At 36.4% G+C, this 21732-nt stretch overlaps 1 protein-coding gene and 1 long non-coding RNA gene across 2 annotated transcripts in view; both read left to right on the top strand.

The window, feature by feature from the left end:
* Positions 1-21732, top strand: part of LOC149800357 (cytosolic phospholipase A2-like) — a 182671-nt gene that overhangs the window by 84419 nt on the left and 76520 nt on the right. The gene's annotated exons all lie outside the window — the stretch shown is intronic.
* LOC149800358 (uncharacterized) lies at positions 18370-21393 on the top strand. Its single transcript, XR_016421366.1, has 2 exons — positions 18370-20310; positions 21003-21393. It is a non-coding gene; the product is annotated as an uncharacterized LOC149800358 (long non-coding RNA).

Below are 21732 nucleotides of genomic sequence, written 5' to 3'. Positions count from 1 at the left end.
ATTAATCTATACTTTTGTATAACTATATGCATATTAAGCCCATATTCGTTTATAGCTATCTGCATATTAAGTCCATACTCGTGTAAAGCTGTGTAATGAGAATAAGTCCATACTCTTGTATAGCTATATGTGTATTAAGTCCATACTCGTGTAAAAGTACATGTGTATTAAGTCCATACTCGTGTAAAAGTACATGTATATTAAGTCCATCCTCGTGTATGACTATGTGTATTAAGCCCATGCTCGTGTATAATAACATGTGTATCAAATCCATACTCGTGTATAACTACATGCGTATTAAGTCCATACACGTGTATAACTACATGCGTATTAAGTCCATACACGTGTATAACTACATGTGTATTAAGTCCATATACCTGTATAACTACATGTGTATTAAGTCCATACTCGTGTATAACTACATGCGTATTAAGTCCATACACGTGTATAACTACATGTGTGTTAAGTCCATACTCGTGTATAACTACATGCATATTAAGTTCATACATGTGTATAACTACATGCGCATTAAGTCTCTATTCGTGTATAACTAACTATATGCATATTAAGTCCATACCCGTGTATGACTATATGCGTATTAAGCCCATACTTGTGTATAACTATTTGCGTATCAAGTCCGGGGATTTTAAAGGCGGCAGTTGCAATGTACAGACCGGGTATTTGAACATATACCTCTTATGACATATTACAAAAGGTAAACCCAGTGGAAAACTATATAGTATAGAATTCTTCAATATAATAGTAAATACAGAAAATAAAAACCTTTGTTATATAATAGTTAGAAGAAAATGATTAAACAAATCTAGCATTCAGTTCAATTCAACATGACACCACAAATTTACTGAAAGGGCTTGAAGTTAAATGCGCCATTTAGATTTTTATATTTGTAGAAGAATTATTCATAAAAAATTAATGCAATCAATTTTGGGTTTTGCAAGCAATCAAATATATTATAGATGCATATAAGAACTATAGAGATACACCATACATGATTGGCCTAATTGGTAAATTTCAATCTTACGGCATGTGATCTTTATATCACGATTGGCCTAATTGGTAAATTCCACTCTTACGGCATTTTATCTTTATGTCACGATAGGCCTAATTGGTAAATTCCAATCTTACGGCATGTACTCTTTATATATCGATTGGCCTAAATGGTAATTCCAATATTACGGCATTTGATCTTTATATCACGATGGCCTAATTAGTAAATTTCAATCTTACGGCATGTGCTCTTTGTATCACGATGGCCTAACTGGTAAATTCCAATCTTACGGCATGTGATATTTATATCACGAGTACTCGAACCATTGACAAACTTCTGAAAATAGACTTAACTTCAATACGCTTAGAATAAATTGTAGCTCGCAAATGATTTAGGTGCATTTAGTGACTGTATACAGTAGATATGACAGAATACTTTCTATTGTGATTTTAAAACTGAATCGAACTATTATAATGCAAGCGGCAAAACTCGTGTCAAGTGTATGAACCATGGCAGGTCGCTCCTTTTTCTCTTGAGATATTATGATACTTTCTTACTACAGAGTTTGAGTTTCAGGGACCCGGGAACAAATGTATCACATTATGGCAAGAGCAACAAATCTGCAGCCAAAAATATTTACAATTTATATTTTACCTCCCTTGGATTGTGTAGCTTTGTTATTAGCGCTAGGTATCGCGAAAAAGTTTGTACCGCGGTATACCGCAGTATTTCTGAATGTACTGCGATACCGACAACAGTATATCAGAATTATATTTGAGACCAACAATTAAATGTTCTGGGACAGGAACCAGACTCGTTTCTTTTGTTTCATTCCTGTCTGTCAATAGGTGGAAAAATATTTTGCTCTGTTTTATAGGAAAATACAACATTATATCCATGATATTATCTTGATAAAAGAAAAGAAAATATTTTAGCTCAAATGAAATCACATTCCTACCCAACCGCAAAAATCAAATGATCAAGACATTATAGAACATGAATTTGCTACGTGTGACTGTTGTACAAGTTGTAATCTAAAAGCTGTAAGGGGTTATTAAGCTGTAAGGGGTTATTAAGCTTTCACTATAGCTGATAATGTGCAAGACATCGTGTCTATGTTAATTGGTGCAAAGGCTGTAGCTAAATTGTAATTAAACTTACACTATTGTTGATGATGTGAAAGACATCATGCTGACCTTAGAGAGCCTATTGATACAAACAAGAAGTGTTGATACTGAACCCTTCACTATTCTAGTTACAAAATTGATATAGTAGGCAGGGAAACTTTGAGCGGGATGCCAACGCCCGGGCAAAATATTTATCAGAGAGGATAAGTAAACATAAAACACACTCAGCAAGTGAGAACATATGTAGCGGACATGAGAAATTACGGAAAGTTTAGACAGAAAACAAGTGCGCTAAGTTAAAATCCTGGGATGATTAGCGGCCTTACAAAGGAATACATGTACTTAACCCATTCACACACGCTAGCAAATAACTAAAACAAGCCGTGATTTTTAATCAGACATTTTTGCGAAAGTTGAATTTATCTCGAATATATTTAGTTCAAGTTTCCTCTGACCCTTTTCACCTCATTATTTATATTTGGACATTTATATTGGTGTGTAGGGTCAGAGTCCATTCCCTATGGAAACGTTGGAATTCGCCGACACCATTTGGTGCGGCATGGAGTAGCCGCTTACTAGCCGGCCCATCAAACTAAGTTGCGAGTGTGGAACTTGCCAATCAGAGGTAATACCGGAAGATATGAAAGTATCTGCTATGAGGAAAGATTGTGTCAAATTTGTAACGTTAACATCGAAAATGAATACCATTTTCTTACTGCTTGACCGCTATATGGAGAAATACGAAAAAAATACTTACCCACCTGTATATAAAAAGAAAATGAATACCATTTTCTTATTGCTTGACCGCTATATGGAGAAATACGAAGAAAATACTTACCCACGTGTATATAAAATCCAACTTTAGAAAAATTCAGGTCCTTTATACACAATGATACTAGCAAGATTCTGATGACTAATTTAGCAATGTTTACTTTCAAAACCTTAACGATTACAGAAACCGTTTTATCAACGCCTCCTCCTTTAGATCAGTACATCAAATCTTGTTCCACACAAACTTTAGGGTTACCCTTAAATCCGTTTGTTTGATTAATGTGCAGTATATACTTGTAGCTCACCTGTACCTGAAAAAAGCAATAATTATTACCTTCATGTATGTTATTTCTTGTAAATACGATGTTCTTTTGTTACCCACTGTAACATCTTTTTGTACCGCATAATGTATGGATATGTATCATGGGCCAGTGGCCTATATTACAAATAAACACTATATATATATATATATATATATATATATATATAATAATAAATTCCAGAGACAAAAGTTTTGAAACGCTGAAGCTGAAATAATGATTTTATGTAATTTTTGCTTTTTGCTTCTGTGCTGCTTTCTATGTAATTTACAGTGTAGAACGTCTTTTCTCTGTGTCATCATTACTACAGCTGGGAACGTTTATATAGTTCAATTTATTGTTGTTTTTATCCTTGTTGTTTATGGTCGTTGCGTCCAGAATTGAGGACTTTGTAGCAATTTGTAAATTCATCTGAATATCAAATACTGTAGCAATAGTTAATATCCCTTAATTATCTGTCTACAGCCGTGTTGTAACAATTAAAACTGGTTCAAGGTACAAACCATCCGCTCTCATTTAAGTAATCAGGTATGAACCAATTTAAGTGTTTGATTAATCAGGGTAAATATTTCTACGACCGTGGAGACATTTCTAACCATGCCTATACTTTTGACATGACTCCCTAAGTCTTTTCTACTTTGTCTTAATTTTACAACTTTCAGTACATGATTTCAGTGACAAAGTACTTGGTCTCTCCTTCTCTGTCATGCTTCCTGTCAATTGTCATATGCGAACTCATTGTCAAACATTTTGTCCATAAACAGTGTTGTCAATCTTAACTAATTTTAACATCTCTGCTGTAGATACCACGACATACTGATAAACTTCTCATGGTACTCCCCACCCCCCAGCAGCTAAAGCAACCATTTTCACAAGAGACAAAAATTACAAATGAATGTTGACATTTTTAGTTGGGATACATGTACAGCAATACATCATTATAGACAGCTTATAAGTGGACTATTCTTGAATATTTCAAGTTGTAAATGGCGAAAAGAACGAGTTGGAAACCGCGCAGGAATGTCAAGGCAGTCAGAAATTAAACATGGCGTAATGTTTCTTCAAATGTGGGGCATCTCTAACCAATTCATGAATCTTGACATGACTCCTTGAGACTTTCTTACGTTGGCTGAATCTTTTAAAATTTCAATACAAGATTTCAGTAATAAATTACTCTCTTCCTTCGTCTCTCTGTCTCTCTCTCTCTCTGGGGCCCCGAGTGGCCGAGTGATCTATAGCGCTCTCCGTTACGGATCACTGCCATCTCACCTCTGTCCGCGTGGGTTCGAGTCTAGGATTCCGCCAATGTGGGTATGTGAGAAAGCTTGCCAGTAGCTTCTCGTGGGTCGGTGGTTCTTCCCGGGGTTTTACCGGGTTCTTCCTCCACTATTAATACTGGCCGCCATGTATAGCCTATCGTGTGCTGAAAAATGGCGTTAAACCCTACAACAACAACAACAACAACTCTATCTGTCTGTCTCTCTGTCTGTTTGTGTCTCTCTGTCTGTCTGTCTGTCTCTCTCTCTCTCTCGCATGGTTGCTGCGCTCACCAGTTTCAACTGAGAATTCATTTTCAAACATTCTGTCCAAGATATTGTTGTCAACTTCAACTCTAAATTATCGGCCTACATACCATAAATGTACATAAACTGTGCTCGTCTCTCCTTACGGTACTCTCCCATTATCCACATCAAGAAAAGCGCCCATTTTCACGAAATATGACTGCATGTCTTAAAATTATAAAAGCGTGTTTGCATTTTTGAATAATTTAAAATGTAAAGCAATAAATCATTCCAGATATTTAATATTTCAAGTTGTAAATGTAGTTCCTGGCTGTGTGTGCGATATTGAATTTTACGTGTGCGACACAGAATCACAGACTGAATGTCTCTATCGCCTGCCATATCAGCCATACGATATACGCGTAGTGGAATAACATTTTATTTGTAATATTCACCATTAATATGTGACAGATACTACCATCGTTTGTATAAAAAAAGAGAAAGAAAAAAAAAAGAAAAAAAGTTAATTTGTTCAGCTATTTTGTCATGAATATTGAAAAGACGATGTTAATATCATTTAAGTCGTAACAAGAGTCCTCGGGAATTTCCGTACTTAACTTACTGACGGAAACTACCGACGTACCGGTACCGTGAGAAACTACCGTGGTACGTACCACCTGAATAAAGAATTACCGCGGTACACCGGTATACCGGTAATAACGCGCACTTCTACTGGTTCTTTTACAATTACAACATATACGAACTTTAGCCATTGTCAATAACATTTGTGAGATACAAAGATTGCGTTAAAATCTATTTTAAAGGACATCTCCAAATAAAGGTCACTGTTTTAAATGACATTTGTCGGTGCATTATCTGTATTATTTTTAATTTCAAGATAAAGAACACAATTAAGTTTACGTTTGTCGTGGTCACTTAAGCGTCAGTTATTGAAAGCGTTCATTGTTTCAGATCAGATGCTGGGGAAATTCAAGTATATTTTGTTTTTGAATTATAGGTAAAAGGATTAATGCTGACTGTTGACAAGTACATTTTATATGTGCACAGTATAAATAAAGGAACCAACCATCAGTGAGGCAGTTTAGTTAGCATCGTGTAATGAATGACGGAAGTAGACTAATATAGTATTGCTATAACGCTGTTATCAGTGAGAGGAAACAATAACGTTTCCAGGAATAAAGTGTTGGGGGGGATGGGCTATTCATGTAGACACAGTGCCGGATTACCCAATAAGAACACTAACCACGTGCTTTGGGCGCCAGGTCGACAGGGGCACTAGAAAAAGAATAAAATTAATTGTTGATTATAAAATTAAATGAATTATATATGACCATTTCGATCTGATGTACGAGAATTTTGATTTGGAATGATGACAACATTTTCCCCCAAAATATTAGCTTTAGTTGTTTTTTTTGTTGGGGGGGGGCATACTATTAGGGCCCTGGGAGTCCGGCACTAGGTAGGCTATAGATCTGTGGAATGGAACCGATGGTGATGGTACACGTGGTGATGCGTCTGAAAGCTCTTGCATTGTCCGAGTTTCCATGACATAATTTTAACTCTCTAACCATAAAGAAAACTTACCCCATAAAACATTCCGGCTGTTTCGCGCTCTACTTTATGGTTCTTTTTTAGGGTGTGGCGGCTCAGTTCACTCCTCTTCGGGAAAAGTCTCGTTTTCCGACGGTGTTCCCAAAATAGACGACATTTTCACTCTCGCAGTAATTGTAATCGTTATAATCCTTATGCGACACGTGATAGCTAGTTTACCCCATGGTCCATGTGAAGCATTATACCAAGATGACGTCAATAAATAAAGGTCGCGTGATATTTACTTGATGTGAATAGCTGGAGTGAATAAAAAGTAAAAGAACAACAACAATAGCAACATACACGCCTGTCCTTTTTTAAATTAGTAAATAACTGTTTGGTGGTGAATCATAACACATCGTCAGTACAGCAACTATATCTGGATGTTTACAATTATTGTGTCTCGTTTGATAGCGGTAGTACATCAGATCATAACGTTGATAACATGCATCGAAAACGTGATAAAATGTGAACTGTTCGGATTTTTTTGACATTATGTTTTCTTCTGAATAAAGAAAGTGAACTAGAGGACTAAAACCTGCTATTTTAATTTTGAAATGTATCAAATATCATTGTTCCCTAGCATTCTTGTTTTATTTCTACTTTTTCCAAAATTTAAGATGTCGTTACTTCGATGCAGAGACTTTCTACAAAATAATAAATAAACGAATAATAGTCTGAAATTTCGCAGTAAGTTTAAACTGGTATGTGTATTGAAATTTATGATCCCATGTGTTGAGCTTGATTGGTATATAACGGCATATCAGCATAGCAAAGGCTACTAATCTGAACAGCTTAGTGCTGTAATGGAAACTCTTTAGTTTGTAGTGTTGTTGGTAGTGTGCGTGTGTTTGAGGTGTGGCCCGTACAAACATTTTAGGCCTAGATACAATCATTGTAATGAAAACAAAATGCGATATTTCGTTAGTTATAAACGCTCAGTTAAGGCTCGTTACACAGATATGGTAGGAGGTTACAGTGTATCAGCTGTACGGAATATATGCATCGTATTGGCCATACAGGTCAACAAATAAGTAACAGAGAACAAACTTCTCTTAGTTCGAGTACGAACAGCATAACCGTCGTAAAAAAATCTTGTTTGAAACGTTATTAGAGGGGCCATAAAAAGGTACCACAAGAACAAAATTACTAAAAACGGTGCAAAATAATATCCCGCTCTATAAATAAAGTAGACTCAAATAAATGATTTTCTGGCAAGTGTGTATGTGGGTCTTCTCTTTCAAGTACGAAGAGTGTTTAAAAAGTTTTGATTATTAGTGCGCTGTAGATAAAATTTTTATCAATGAAACGAACGTCAGTGCATTCTCTCAAATTACTTCTCATGCACCTCTACACAGTTCATCAGTCTGAGTATGCAATTATTAAATTTCATATTGTATTCATTGTTTGATATTGTTGTTCTATATTGGAAATCTACACATCTAACCACGAGATGATTTCAAATCGTATGCCCATCAGCGAGTCGTTCATAACAGGATTCAACCAAATTTCACTTAGCGCATCAGCGTTGCATGAAGGATGTGTCAAAGTTTTGGATACTCTTTGCCTTAAGGAGGTTGTTCACAACGTCGGATATATGGGGTAGATTTATGCATAAGGTACCGGTGCGCATGGGTTTGGATCATTGGTGTTCCACAACTTTTGGCAACATTTTGGAGACATAAAAATATCCAGTGATACTGGTCGAATCAAGCACAGTTAACTGGACGACCGTACCTTTTGCATCGAAACCGGACGCATATAAAGCCCTCTCGATTGTCAGACAACGTCGAGCCATTTGTGGACGCTGTCCGTTTTCCCCATGTCAAATATTGTTATTTTCTCTCTGGTCACGGATTTCATGCTCGGCTAGTATCAAATTGGCAATTTTAACCTGCGTCTGTTTTTGATGACCAGTCTAAACATGCGGGACCCATTTTTCACAACCGTTTACGAGCTTAAAATGATTCTTAAATAGATCGTCTTCGTCATTTGTTCTCCCCCCCCCCCCTTTTTACAACAACCACTTCTCGCTCACCAGTTGCAGACAATGTGTTTGCAGAATGTGGGCTATCTCTTATGGATTCGTGATCATCTTTAAAAACAAACAATAACAACTGTATAGTACGAAATGGAATTACATCCGCAAACTTGATCCAAGTCAAACCTTCATATCAGTCAGAAAGTATCATAAAAGTGTCCGATTTTACAACAGGCTCTTTGCACACTTGCATAATTTTTTGCCTTCCGGCAGTGCTATTCTTTTAGTTTCATAGGATGCTAATATTATATGCTTATTATTAGATCATTACATTAAAATATTGATTACAACATTATTTGCAGGGTGGAAAGCGATAAATTGGTGACAAAAATTATTTCCAACGTAATGACTAACCTTGACGGATGAACTAAAATTAAAGCCTTTGTTATCAAAATACACGGTTTGGGATTTACTTTTCAATATGCTAATTTGATTGGTCCTGACAAAGCGAACTAAATTCATAATGCTGTTTGATTTGCCCGACAAACTGAACAACATGTACAATACTGTTTGATTTGCTCCGACGAACCGAACTAATTTTACAATGCTGTTTGATTAGTCCCGACTGACGGAAATAAATTTACAATGCTAATTGATTGGTCCCGACAAACAGAATGATACCCAAAGCTATCATGTTTTTACACATTTTATAATACAGAATCCAGATGCGTTTTTGTTTAGACAAAATAAAAATATAGAGTTATTAAAATGAAACAAAATGAAATGAAATAAGATAAAATTAGATTATACTAAGTAAAAATGCAACGATCAAATTTTTATACAATGATAAAAGATTCCGAGTTGTTGCCATATTTGCCTGATTGCAACTCGAATTCAATAATCTCGGGTTGATATAAAATGTTTGAAACAATCTCTCGTTATCTTTCTGTTAGAAAGCTATACATCCGTCTGTCAATCCATCCGTCCCTCCATTCATCCATTCATTTGTCCATTAATCCAATTGCAAAACTTTAAGACCCACGATACCATAGCACTCCAATATAAACAATGGTGCACTGAGTGCTTTAATGAAATATAGTAATGAAATGTAGCTGAAATGCTGTATTGAAATGTAGTAATGAAATTTCGTTACCAAAGGTAACATTTTAGGATTTATTAGTATAAATATAACAATATACAAAATAATATGAGGTAACAGAATGTATTACATAATGCTGGCATTTTACAAATTCACGCGCATTTCAGTTATTAGGAATATATTAAGATGTGTTTGTCTATATGTGCTGAATTACTGATGCAAACATCTAGTATATGAAAAAAAAACAGCACTCATTGTCGTTTCATTAACAATGTACTTTGATATTCAAATGTTACGATCTCTTTATGCAAATCCTTGCTTTGTACAGACAAGAATATAGCTTTCCTTAGTGATTTTTTTATATGCAAACTACAATACGTTTGAGTTAATTAGCATAAAATGATATTACTGGGAGCAGCATTAACTGATATGGCGTATCTAAAAGTCAAACGAGTCAATGCAGTTAGGCTGTCATTAGTCAACGAAAATATTTCATTGATGATCAATCCTTTGAGACTTTTGAACATTGATGAACAACTGTTAAATTGAATATGATGACACATTTTAATCAGAATTTTCATTTTCAGTTTTCTGCACCCTATAATTGCACCAAGTTATTAAGAATGATTGCATATCTCGTTCTCTCATACTGAGCAAGTTTACCATTGTCTATTGAAATCATCATAAATCGTAAAGTCTGGTATCTTGCCTAGTTTGTAAGTAGTGTAGAAGGCAGGGTACCAGACTGCGGATACAGCGGTACATAAAGGATTTACTGGAGCATTTTCCCGGTTTTCCCAATACAAACAATAGGGAAAAAAATTACAAGAAATAAATCCAGCCTTGTTTCATTCTAACAAACGTTCAGCCTCTGCCTCAAAGCATGCAATAAAATCGAAGTGATTTACAAACAAACTATTCCTAATCCTTTTGGCATTTTTACAGTTTCGAAATGCAAGAAGAACATCGGGCACTTAAATCTGAGTGAGATCCGAAATGCCAAGTAGATCTGGTTGTTTAAAGTATGAAGCTAGTTGTTAATTATGTTAATTGTAGGGCTTGTAAATTAATATTCAGACATACTAAAAGTCTTGAAAAAAATGTCATATTTTAACTTAAGCAAACTATTTCATGATATACACAAAATTTGATCGATTTAGAATATTGCGTATGCTTCAGCTACAATGTAGAGGTGAAACTGAGGTAAACGCTATGCCTGAACTGCAGAGACAAAGGAAACATTTTTGTACCATCTGTTACAGCGCGAGAGGTTTTTCCTGTATATGTCTTTTAAACTATTCATTATTTTTTCCTAAAGCTGATTAAAATCAAGGTCTAATTACTTCAGGTAGGTCTGACAGCCTCATGGTCTTCCAACTTTTGCGATTTTAATGTCCGTCACATTTTGGCAACATATCAGAATCGGAATTACATTTGCGTTAGGCAGAGTTATCGTTAAACACGATATGTTCCAAACGAAGTTGTTGACCTTCATAAATGTGAAGACTGTAATTTGATTGGTGAATCTAAAGGTCATCAGAACACGATCTCGTACTGGTGTCCATCACATCTCCGTGATTTTGGAGATCTTGATTTTAATTCTCCAAATGATTGGGATTTGTAGGTTTAGTATTCCAATTTGTGAAAGTTAGATCTTTTGTTTGCAAAAATAAATAAATAAACCAGATGGAACACCTGACTGGCAGGTTGTTGGAATACCCACGGGAAATTATCAAATCGAACAAATCAATCATGAATTTCAGAATAGAATAAAAACTATTACGGGGAAAGAATCCAAGGTAGCCATAACGGTTTATGAACCAACACTGTCCGCCGCGATATAGATAAACTCCTCCGATTACACCGTTGATATCTATCAGTCATCGATCAGATCAGTGTTAGGATGGCCTGAAATTCCACCTGTTTATCAAGGACAGCCAGAACCAACCCGAGCTGATTTTACGACGAATAAAAAACACTCGTATGAACATGCTCCAAGATACATGAAACTATTAGAACTGGGTGATATCCTTGTCACTAAACTTATATTCTGTAACGATCGTGAATTCTTTAGATTTTACAGAAACGATTCCGGATTCAGGAATGCTGACTGGAATGGACAGACTGTATTACGCTCGAGCGTATCCTATGACCGCGGTTATTTATGGAATTTATCAGCTAAATGATAACCCCAACATTAATGATCTTGCGCCAATGAGATTTTCATCGTTGAATTGTGTAGCCGAACGAGTAATCGAACATTTTGCAAACGAGATGCGTGGAAATGGGTTAACAGATCTACGACGTGAAAAAATAAACAAATGGTCTGAATTGGTTACGGATACCGGAGTTATAATAAATGATGTCGCCGAGTTAGGAAGTAAATTAAAATTTCCAATAAAAGTAGCAACGATAACCATTGAGATTTTTATACGAATCAAAGAATAAATCGAAGGATGCTCCAATAAATATAATGCACACGCCTGGACCAGCGCAGTCAAAATATTTCCACGAGATCGAACCGTAAATTTTACCGCGGAGACATGTTTGATTTTATTCACGAAATAAGTAAAAACGATCCTGTATCAATATGGCTTTTTAAGAGTTCCGATGATGAAAAATATGATCAATTTGTACGACCTAACGGCGAAATTTATCGTAAAGAATCTCTCCACGAAGAAATGAAAAAGCTTGCGCAGAAATTTTCAACAGAGAATATTGAGCAATTTCTAAATAATTGTTTCACCGTTCCATTAGTTGCTGCTCACTTTGCAAGAATAAAAAATTGTGGAAGCTAACACGATTTGAATTTCTCGAAGACGTACAACTAAGTTGCTGTGAATACGGACACGGTGGATTGTGGAATACCAATTATGACCACAACGATGTTATCTCGGTTGATATGGTCGCGTGTTATCCGGGACGTTTTCTTGGTTACGAAGAGTGTTCTGGATATTTTAAAAGATTTGGACACCCCACAAACGAAATGACTAGAGTATCGATAAATGGACCGCTATCTGATTTTGATTTAACTGGATTCGCTCGTATTGTATCATTCGAGTTTGCTAAGTGTCTTGGTTTGGTAGACATTTTTCAGAAAAACGTTGGGCACCAATAGTTTTATTACGATATATAATCGATGCAGCAATATTAATATCGTTGATTGTAAGTGAGGCAATTATATCATACCGTCCTCAGAAAGAAGTTTGGTTACCACCACCTGATGAAAATAAAATCGCAAAGGATCTTGGTAGAAGAATAATTGGTAAATTCACTCAAGGCGGAGCATATGATCATAAACGACATTATGCACGATTGATCATAGACGATGTTGAGTATGATTTTATAATCGCCGATGCAACAAGGAGAGCTATATTTGTAAGTCGAGAAAACGCTTACTTGTCTAACGGAACACGATTAGGTACAATTGTTGGTTATATTGATGGCGATTCACCTCAGTTTACTCATTTAAGATCCTCAATGCTCGCTTATGTTTCTATGAATTTATTATCGATGATAAATAGATTTCCTTGTACCGCGGTCAGAGTTGCAACGGATTTATTTTATATTGAAATAAAATATACAGAATTACTGACTCATTTTACAACCAGTTATGCATCATGGGGCGAATGGAGAATACAACAAGAAATGTTATATAATTATTCTGAATCCGCAGATCTTGAAATCAAAGATATTTATTACAAAATTAATCAGATATCAGAATTATCGTCTGTGGCATCCGTGTATGATCCAGTATGTAGCCACAAGACGGTCTATCTAAACGGACCGGGTTTTTTTGTAAAACAACGCGAGTTCTTGAATTATTTCGGCAGAGTTCGGATGATATGGTTACTTTAACACCTACACGCAGACTCGCAAGAGAAATGAAACAACGAGGACTGCGATCATGTACTTATCATAGCTTTTCCCCATACAAGGGTGACACATGGACTCCTGATCGAATGCGAGAGAAATATATTCCAAGGATCATCATTTGGGATGAAGTATGCACAGTATCTAAAGATACATTAAAAATGTTTCTCGATTGGCTGTTATTGAAAAATACAGCTGTGGTCATGTGATCATGTGCGGGGATCATGGTCAACCACCACCGTTTGTTGGGCCGTCTCCACACATGTGGCTAAATAATTTTGTGGATTATTACGAATAGATAACTGATGATCATATATCTCTTGATGTAGAATTAAGGGAGTTTTAAAAAGTAATCAGACTATAAACGAATCAAATTCAATATGAAACAATGCGTAAAATGATTTCAGAAACTTCTATCAACGACTTTCTGCAAACGTGGAGACCAAATGATTTAATAATGGCAAGTGGAAAGATAGTTCGTGATGCACTTCAACAGCAGTTATTTCAGTTGCATAAAGAAAAGTTTTCAGATCTACGTGTACCATTGTGTTATAGACCAGCTGTGATACACGACGACAGAATATCGAAGTTGATATACCAGGACAGACTGAGAAACAGAATTTCGTATTAAATGAATTTGTCGCAGTTGATGTTAGTGTTGTCGAGGATGCGCTGAGCGCAGATAAGACTCCATGGACGCTGGGATACGCAATGACAACTCATTCATCATAAGGATTAACCATCTCTGATACAAATGTGTGGATAGCCGATGATCGTGTCGAATGGTCAAACTTAGTTTATCTCGCAGTGTCTCGAGTCAGAAGAATATCTCAGCTGCGGAGAATTGTCATAGACGCTACATAAACCATCACTGATGTTCTCGATAAATGTCATAGTGATAGTGATAAAATAAGAACAAAATTAGCTAGTTATAAACAAAGTGACAAAAGAAAAAAACGCGACTTTGATCTCGATGTTGAATTTGTCATGGCGCTGAAGCAGCAGCAGAATAATCATTGTGCAAGCTGTAATATAGTAATGTTATGACAGTACTCGAGTAATAATCCCAAACAATTTACCATGGATAGAAAAGATAGTAGTCTTGGTCATACACGTGAAAATGTGACGCTGACCTGTCTTGAGTGTAATCGAAGTAGGGGTGCTAGTTAAGTGATCTCGGTGGTAACTGTGTCTTCAGGAATTACTTGTAATTGTTCGCGTGTAAATCCACGTTGAGGAGCAGTTCAATCTAATCTGTAGATTGCAGGTAAACCCGTAGATGTAACCACGCTGAAAATTTTATGTGTCGTAATACTCCAGATAGGATCAGTTGCTGTTATTTTTACCACCTTTAAGTTCACCGGGTTCATATAAATATTTTACAGTAACATTACCCAGCACTGGTTATTTTGAAAATCACGTCGTTGTACGGGTATGTTTTTTTGTTGTTGTAATTGCATTGATGGGTTTCATGTTGGTTGTTCGAGTAATTTCATTATTTAATGCAGCTATGACACTTGGTAATCTTGCAACCCATTCGCGAGATCTTTTGTCTTGAATTATTTCCTTCGCATACTGATATTCAAATAACCGCTCAGCAAGTGTTCGATTAAATCGCTCAACAATTTCCTGGTCACGATGAATTGCAGTATGCCCTCGTCGTATTTTGAAGTTATGTTGCTTCATCAACGATAATACTGCACCTTGAAATTCTCTCTCATGATCAACTTGTAGCAGTGTGGTCATCGTAGACCACCACGTCGATAAATTCGTTCAAACGCAGAAGCTACTTCAGTTGCTGTCTTTGTTGATAGTGTCTCTGCTTCTTTATATATACTTGCCACGTCAACGAGAGTTAGCGCGTATTTGTATGTTAATTGACGTCTACGTGTTTTGATAGTATCATGAGGTAAAAATAAAATATCAGCCTGATGAACATCATTAGGAACGCTAACATCAAAATATGCGTACTGTATTGTTTTAGGCGGTGGTAGCTAAATTTGCCATATTGCCTGTCGTGCTAACCATTTTTCAGCAGCAACACGTTCGACACTTGCTGCTTCGGCGAGTTTACTAATCACTGCTCTACCCCTCCAGTATCCGCTTGTGCTATAATAAATTGACTCTATTATGATAATAATCGGTTGATTAATTACCAGCTCGGGAAATTTTCAATTTCCTAATGCTAGTTTACCTTTCATTGCAGATCTTACTAACCAGTTAGTTAATGGTTCTTTGAAAGATTTATTTTTATGGAATTTAGCGCGTGAATTAATTTTACATCTGCAATATGTCTATCTTGTATGTTTTTACATTTATAAGCCACAACATGAGAGTGACAGGCTTTATCAATAGCATTTATTGGATATTCACCTGGTTTTGGTTGATCTTGGTTATCAAGCCTGATATCAAGTCGAGTACCTGGACCACATTAATTATATCCTGGAAGATGTTTTTTCCTGGATATTTCGCCCATATAGTTCCTGGTAACTTTGTTAACTGCGTGGCAATATCACCTCCTTTTTTTATAACTCCACCTGTTGAAATAAACGTAAATTTTGTTTGTACCACATCGTTCACACTTACCTGTAACTGCTGATCTGTTATTTTTTTTGTGATTGTTGTTAGTCCACTAGTGGGGGTACGCGTCTTGCATTTTACACAAGATAAATCCATATTATTTATGATATTTTTGCAACATGGATGTAGATGATTTCTCAGCGACACGAAAACAAGAGCCGGTCAAGCATCATGCTGCGCTACCAAATTCTGTCCGAATGATCATAATAGGTTCATCTGGAAGTGGTAAAACGCAACTGCTGCTTAATTTGATAATGAGATGGCTCAAATGTGACAAGTTGTATTTAGTAACTCCGTATGTAGATGATAGCGATGATACGATGTACTTAAAGACTTTAATGAAAACGCAAAGTTGTTGGATGAAAACGGTGATGATGTTATTGAATTTATTACTGATATTAATGAAGCGCCATCTGTCGATGATATTGATGGATTTATTAATAATTTAGCTGTATACGACGATGTAATGCTGGATAAGCAATCAAATCCTGCTAGAATATTTTCACGCGATTGACATAAAAACACAGATGTAATTTATGTAACCCAGCGGTATACACAAATACGAAAAGTGATCAGAGATAACTGCAATATTTTATCTGTATTTATCGGAGTTGATACACATACTCTGCGAAATATTCATCAGACATGGTGCAGCGGAGATATGAACATAATTAAGTTAAGAAATTTATTTAGTCAGGCTCAGTTATCTCCGCATGGATTTATAACAATAAACTTACATGACCCAAGGTCGAGATACAGAGTTGGTCTCGATACAATTTTTGGATAGTAGCAGCAGAGAGGGCGAAGTCTCATACTCGGCACCCAGTCACTGCAATCCCCCCCCACCACCTTTTTGCGATTTTTTTGTGCGATTTGCAGGAAGGCTTATTTTTGCAATTCGAGGGTGAGTCAATTAGAGTATGTTCGCCTCTCTGCTGCTTGCTGTGCTGTAAAGCATCACACACCAAAAATAAAATAAAGTGAACAAATTGAGAGATTGAAGTTAAAATTCGTGTGAATTGTGAGTTAAAATTGTCGTCCTTGAGCTTTAAAAAATAAGAGATCCTTTAAACATTGTATATTCCGATACCAATAAATACAAAATTCAGGTGCTCACCGTCACGGATCACTGCCATCTCACCTCTGTCTGCGTGGGTTCGACTCTCAGGTTTGGCCAATGTGGGTACGTGAGAAAACATGCCAGCAGTTTCTCGTGGGGCGGTGGTTATTTCCGGGGTTTTCCCGGGTTCTTCGTCCACCATTTATACTGGCCGCCATATATAGAATATCTTGTGCTAAAAAACTGCGTTGAACCTTCAACAAAAACAACACTATTCAGGTAAATGACAATGATTAATTTCACTGGAGACTATCTGTGTAGGTGTTATACTGTTCCTATTTATGAAATTGTTATTCCGACCCTATTTTGATCTCAACAGATTTACCTAACCTGGCATCTATTATACCGTAACTAGTGGAAGCCTATTATTTCGTTCAAAGTACAACAAAAATTGCTATCTTTGAATTATATTGACATTATCCGACGTCCACGGCGTTAGAGTGTTTACCTTGAATCCATCCATTTTCAAGGCAAATAAATCGCTGGTTTGACTTTAACATGCCAGTAAATCAATAATGAGACATGCTGAGATTGGAAACTAAACAAAGAAGTTATTTCTGGTCACTGTGTACATTTTTCATTGGTGTTGTACCATTCGGTGTACCTCTGGTATTCCTGCGATCCAAAAAGAATATGCTTCAGATATGTCAAAGCAGTAATTTCCCCAAAAATTCAATAATTTAGTCGCCGGAAATTTCATCGCAAAGAGAGAAGAGAAACCAGAATTTATTTGGATTACGATGTCTATTTCTGCAATTGGATTGACCGTATGACTGAGTGAGATGTTGCGAATGTAGAAAATAGTTTAGTGCATTCGCAACTTTTGGTTAACGCATGTTTCCTAAACAGCCGAGGTGGTCCAAATAGTTGCGATGGGCATTCGTTCGGGACATGATTAGTAGTACTGAACTCAGTGTTACAAATGGTACTTGACTGCTTGAATGAAATAATTGCAATCATGGTTTCAGTAGTGGGAGTCTATTTCATTTTTGTAAACCCCTACTTACAACTTTTTTATGCACGTTTGCACCAATTTTAGAGGGCTCTTAACCATTCTAAAAATAACAGTTTTGTTTTCATTTCACAGTGGAGAGATTACAAGATGACAGGAAAAGTGTAGTGATGAATGTATTCTGATGAATACCAGATCTTTGCAAGAATAATTATTGTGTATTTTTAAGTATATATAAAGAAATAAGTCACGCGTTGAAGTGGAAAACATTGCATTGTCACGAGTGACGAAGTCACGAGTGAAAATACAAAATGTTTCCGCTTCACGAGTGAACATTTCCTTATATCTACTTAAAAGAAACGTATGTTGTTTTCTATTATATATTTGTTAAAGTTATAGCCCCAATGCCACCGTTTAAAAAAATTAGATTGTTATTCCGTTCTTTTTCGAGAATGCTCCAAAAATAATAATGTGATACATTCGCCAAATTCCGTCAGTGACTAAACTAATAACAACAACAATTGCATGGGGCGGTCAAATTGATTCGAGTGGGAATGAAAATAGTCGGTCCCACTTTTTAAGAGCGAATCTGAAAAGAAAAGGTATGCATTAGAACATGAATAAGACTCAGTTGAATATTGGTGGTTAGTTGTGGCGCTGGAATGCTTTGAATGTCTAACCTGGGCTGAAGACAAACCCAGGTATTAAGGATTTCCATCTTAATTGGTAAGCATGTGACAAGGGCTTGTACAAAATAATGTACGTCAGTTATGCCTTTGATGAAATAATTATTTCTAAATGCTGGATGATTGCTGCATTATATCAAACGCAAAATGAAAATAGTGTATCATATAAGGATATCCTACCTATTCGTCATAGCGTGGTGATGTCTTCTTATGTTTGCAATGGAGATATCTTCAAACCTTGTGTTCCAGCTTTCGACTGAAATCATCTGATCCACAGATGTTGCTGCACATGTAAAAAATGATCGAGTTTCTCAGTTCAATGGAAAAATTACGTGGCTCTTAATGTGATGAAATGTTGATATTATATGCGTTTAATGGAACCCAAAGATGTTTAGGACGAATATCTTTAAAGATTCTGTATTAGATGATCCGGCGAATACGATGTTTTGCACGCAATGGCGGGATTGGGGCTTTAAAACTGTCCATTTTGCTTGGATTGTTTCTGCATTATGTGCTAATGCGATGAACGGCTGAATTACTACATCGATAAAAGAAGTTCAGAAATATAAAATCATTTTAGACTACGACTATTTTTAATATTATTTTTTATAATGTTATAAATAATGTTTCACATTGTGTCTTTTCTTAAATTTAAGACTTCTCAAACAATAATGATGAGATTATTACTTTGTTTGATACAGTGAACATTACTGAGGTAGTACAGTGAACATTGTTGGGATGGTACATTGAACATTATTGAGGTAGTACAGTGAACATTATTGGGGTGATATAGTTGACATTGTTGAGGTGGTACAGTGAAAATTATTGGAGTGACACAGATAACCTATTTGAGATGGTACAGCAAACATTTGTGAGGTGGTACAGTGAACATTTTTGGGACGCAACAGTGAACATTATAAGGGTTATACAGTGAATATTGCTGGGGTAGTACAGTGAACATTGTTGTTGTGATACAGGGAACACTGTTGGAGTGAGAGAGTGAACATTGCTGGGGTGAAACAGTGAACATTATTGGGGTGGTACAGTGAACATTGTTGGGATCATACAGCGTGAGCATTGCTGGGAAGATACATTGAACATTGTTGGGGTGATACAGTGAACATTTTTAGGGTGGTACAGTGAACATTGTGAGGGTGGTACAGTGATGTAAAATTGCTAAGCTTCAGCTATAAAATCATGCATAAGCCATTATCTACCTGTCTTGGAAATATTACTTGTGTTATATCTCTAAAGATTGCCGCGGGGTTAGTGTTGAACTCTTACGCAAGGTTACCATAACCAGCTAAAGACCGGAAACTTGAGTCAGCAAAGGCGACCGGTCACGTCACTTAATTAAAGCTTGCCGTTATCACACCTATATGTTAATGGTTATTTCAAGCAACAAAAGGAAAGTCCACGGGGTGAACGGGGCCTCTTCTTATTCGTCCTCACGTTGACAGACAGCGAGAGGGAAATTGTCCGCTAAGTTTGACTGGATCCGTCCACATCGATATCCAATCGAAACTGAGATAGAGGGCGTAATTACAATTCAGACCCCAATGATACCAACTAAAATCGTAAGAGTAATTTTGTATTCTTCTGGACGGATTGCAGATTAATAGGGTTCACTCTGAGAAAGAAGCCACTCGAATTCTAAAGAAAGACAAAGCCTCGAAGAGGTCAGTAAGTTATTTGCTCGATTTTGCAGAGTATTACGGCATCGTTATTGTAATTATTTGTAGTGTGTACACTTAATTTAGTAGGCTCGTTAAGTATGTAGAATTATCTTTGTAGTGTTTTTTATTTTTCATGCGTATTTGAGAAATGGGCTTGAACCTTACGTGGAGAATTATTAGATGCGAGGCGGAATTATGTAGATTGTTAACTTGTGGTCAGAATTATTTTGTATTTCGCTATTAGGTTACCTCGTAGTGAACAGGTGCTTTTATTAATGTGTTATGTTAGAATTTACACGTGCCTGAATTGTGAATCTGGAAACATGTTTGAAGTATGTAATATTAGTTACAATGAACGCATGCATATATCAGAACATGGATATTTGGATATTTGCATACTTTGTATGATTTGTAAGGTAAAGAAATGCGTCTGATTATTGTGATATTGTTTAGTATAACGGGATTAGGAATATGTACTGTTGTGACTTAATTTATTGACGTCTGTATAATAAGTAACTGATACCGTGCTGTATTATTACGTTTGTTTTACCATACATAAACGTATGGGTATCTCGATGAGAACGAATGCGTGACCGAAGAATCTTAATATCCGTTATCTGATCATAGGCTGTATATAGTGTGATATAAGAGGGATAAGGAAAACTATTGTATCGTCCTTGTGTTTTCACATGAAGCTTTTTAGGGGACAGATAACTTCTGGTTCCATTGGGTCCCATGTCTTCTAGAATTAGAGACGGAATTGAGATTGTAGCCCAGACAGTCGATGTCGACAGGAGGATAGTCGTGGGGAAAAAGTGGAGGAGGAGGAGAAGGAGTTTAGAGAAAGTCGAAGAGGAGGAGAAGGACGTTGGAGAACAGTCGGGGAGGAAGAAGAAAAGAAATTGGGAGAAATAAGAGAGAGAAAGGATACAGTAGATGAGTAGAAATACAAGGACAGGTGGAAATCAATCTCACACTGCTAATGAAGTGATGCAATAGGCTTATTAAAGGGTCGAGCGGAAAGAGTGTAATTGGAAATTGAAGTCATGTGATTATTGATTTGTTATTAAATTTTTATTCATTGAATTTCAACCTTTTTGTATATTTAACCATCTAACCGTCGGGATTGCTGACTGGGGGTTCGGAGCTTTACATCTGTCTTTCACTAAATTTAACTTCCAACAAAATAGAGCCGGGGTGGGACTTATATAATACTTTGAATAAATAGTGGGAGCACTCCACTACAACCATATGGTTCGTCACAAGTGAACATTCTTGGAGTTGTTAGTTGTTGCTGTTGTTGTTGTGGGGTTTAACGCCATTTTTCAGCACACGATAGGCTATACATGGCGGCCAGTATTAATGGTGGAGGAAGAACCCGGAAAACCCCGGAAAGAACCACCGACCCACGAGAAGCTACTGGCA

This window comes from Sinohyriopsis cumingii, chromosome 5 (genome assembly GCF_028554795.1).
Source record: "Sinohyriopsis cumingii isolate HCF-2022 chromosome 5, ASM2855479v2, whole genome shotgun sequence".
NCBI lineage: Eukaryota > Metazoa > Mollusca > Bivalvia > Unionida > Unionidae > Sinohyriopsis > Sinohyriopsis cumingii.
The sequence above is the reverse complement of the archived record's forward strand: the minus strand, read 5'-3'. Positions and strand labels throughout refer to the sequence as shown.